Below are 3,090 nucleotides of genomic sequence, written 5' to 3'. Positions count from 1 at the left end.
CCAAAATGCCTCCTGGGTAGTCTGAGGCTCCTGCAGGGCAAGAGTATAATATATGTTGTACATATTTAAACATGACATTTAGGGCCGGCCTGGTGGCGCACTGGAGAGTGCGCCACTTGGCGTTCCCACCGAGGGTTCGGATCCCATGTGGAGACCGGTTCCCGCTCACTGGCTGAGTGCAGTGTGGGTGCGACACTGAGGGTTGCGATCCTGTTACCGGTCAGTAAAAAAGACAAAAAAAGGAAAATAAATAAATAAAAAATAAATAAACATGACATTTAACTCTATTTGTAACGTGTAAACTTTGAGAAATATTTTAGTACTTATATTTGATGAAGTATTGTTGTATAAATCTTACCAAATTTGCAAAATTACACCAAATAAAATGAATATAATTAAATCAATTCAAAATTATTCATCAGAAAATTAAAGACCTTCCTATAGCAGAACATCCAAAATATTAAGCAGTAATAAGTATCTACAAAAGTTACATAAAATAAATTTTAAATAATGCTATTAATTTAAAATGCTATTGGAAGAGAAAATGAGAGGGAAACATAAATATATATACACACATACTTACATGTAGAGGTCCTCCTAACCTATTGTACTCAACCAACTTGTAGAATTGGGGATACTCTCCAATTTTTCTGACTAACATGATGATAGCTGGTGTTTAGTAGGCTTGTCTCTAGTACCATATACACTCGTGGTACTAGAAGAATGACATTTTGTACCCAAAATTATTCCAGTTGAATCTACCACTATAACTATTTGGCCTAATTAAGTATTATGGAAACCATTAAAACACAAGTTTTTTTTTTTGGGGGGGAGCAGTTGTTTCTATAAAACTAAAGCACAATAAAGATATAAAAGTGAGTCATTGTATTAGTTAGGGCAGGGTTTCTCAAACTGGGCAGGGATTTTCAACCTTAGAACTACAGACATTTTGGGGTTGGATAATTCTTTGTTGGGGATGTCCTGTGCCTTATAGGATGATTAGTAGCATTCCTACTCTCTACCCACTAGATGCCAGCATTTTCAGTATTCCATTTTATCTATATGTCTTTTGACTATATCTCTTTGTTCAATTTTTTTAATTGGTGTTCTAGGGAATACAATATATGTATATGTGTGTGTGTATATATATATATGTACTTCAAAAGGTTCATGGAAAAATAAAATTAAAAGAATACATATCTTTCTATGAACTTTTTAAAGTACCTTCATACTTTTCACTTTCTACCTAGAGTTCATACGTTATCACTTCACCTGGAATATAGAAATTTTATCACCATATAGGTCCCTTTATCCTCACCTCTTTAGGCTGTAATTTTCGCAAATAGTATATCAATATACACTGAAATCTTGTTAAACAATGTTAAAATTTTTGCTTGCAATCATTGTGCTATGCATAATAATATCTCTCTCCCTACAAAAAAAAATAAATGAATGAATAACCTTTTTTATATCCTAATCCCTGGAACCTGTGAATATTTATTTACATGGCAACAGGGATTTAAGACTGCAAGTAAAATTAAGATTGTCAGTCAAGTGACTTTTTATTTTTTTCCTTTTTGTCTTTTTTACTGACCGGTAACGGGATCGCAACCCTCGGTGTCGCGCCCGCACCGCGGACCAGCAACGGGATTACAACCCTCGGTGTTGCACCCGCACCGCGCTCAACCAGTGAGCGGGAACCGGTCTCCACATGGGATCCGAACCCTCGGCAGGAGCGCCACCGTGCTCCCAGGCGGCGCACTCTCCAGTGCGCCACCAGGCCGGCCCAGTCAAGTGACTTTAAAATAGAGAGATTATCCTGGTTTATCTGGGTGTGAACCAACATAATCACAAGGGTTCTTAAATATGAAAGAGGGGGGCAGAAGAGGAGGGCAGAGGAATGCAATATGGGAAGAATTTGACTTGCTATTACTGCCTATGAAGATGAAAGAATGTGCGTGGCCTCTAGAAACTGGAAAGGGCAAGGAAAAGGATTCTACCCTAGAGCCTACAGAAAGAAACAAAGCCCCGCTGATACCTTGATTTTAGCCCAGGGAGACCCATTTTAGACTTCTGAACTACATAATTGTAAGATAATAAATCTGTACTGTTTTAAACCACTATTGTGGTAATTTGTTATAGTGTCCATAGAAAACTAATATAAATACTAACTACATGATAAAAAGTTCAGTCAAAATGGTCAACTCTAATGACCCTGAAGGGATCCCCTTTTATTATAAACACATATCAAATCAAAATGAAATGTTCAGGGCCGGCCCATGGCTCACTCGGGAGAGTGCGGTGCTGATAACACCAAGGCCGCGGGTTCGGATCCCATATAGGGATGGCCGGTTGGCTCACTGGGTGAGCATGGTGCTGACAACACCAAGTCAAGGGTTATGTTCAATTTTTTTTATGTATGGATGACCTTTAAATTAAGAAAAGAAAATCCCCAGATGCCAGAAAAAAAGAGGGATCTGAAGATTGGCAGAGAAAGCAATAGCTGATGCAATGATTGGGAGAGGGTGGGACACATGGTTTCAGACTCTACGGAGACCCTAAGGCAAAGGGGTAGAATTTTAACATCCACACTAGGACTTGAAACAATAAATTATGGCTGAAGCCAGAAAAGGTGAAGATGATATTGATCCCTCTAATAAGATTAGGGAGTTTTGAAGGATTACACCACCTATAAGAAGAAACGTTAAAAACCTTATACATTGGCTCAAGAAGTAGCAAAAAAGATTGCCAACTCTGCACATGACCATAAGTGGACAATAAAAGTCATCGATAATAAATGTCAAATGTCAAGCTTTGCCACTTGTGGGTACAAGATCCAAAATTACATTCCCCACAGGCATAGGAATTCTAAAATCAGAAATTACCATAAAACCCCCAGGGTCTTCTGATGAAGCAAATATAAAGCTTCTTTTAAGTGGCCTTCCACAACCTCTGGCACACAAGAGAAAAATTCCTGCTGAGCAATAATAATAATGATTACAATAATAATAGTAATAATAAGTCACAACGAAATAAAATACCATGAAAGATAGTTAAAAAGACACAGAAAAAGAAATTTAGGGCCGGCCC

Source organism: Galeopterus variegatus, unplaced genomic scaffold (genome assembly GCF_000696425.1).
Source record: "Galeopterus variegatus unplaced genomic scaffold, G_variegatus-3.0.2 Scaffold4505, whole genome shotgun sequence".
In the NCBI taxonomy this organism is placed as follows: Eukaryota; Metazoa; Chordata; class Mammalia; order Dermoptera; family Cynocephalidae; genus Galeopterus; species Galeopterus variegatus.
This window is presented reverse-complemented; position numbering follows the sequence as displayed.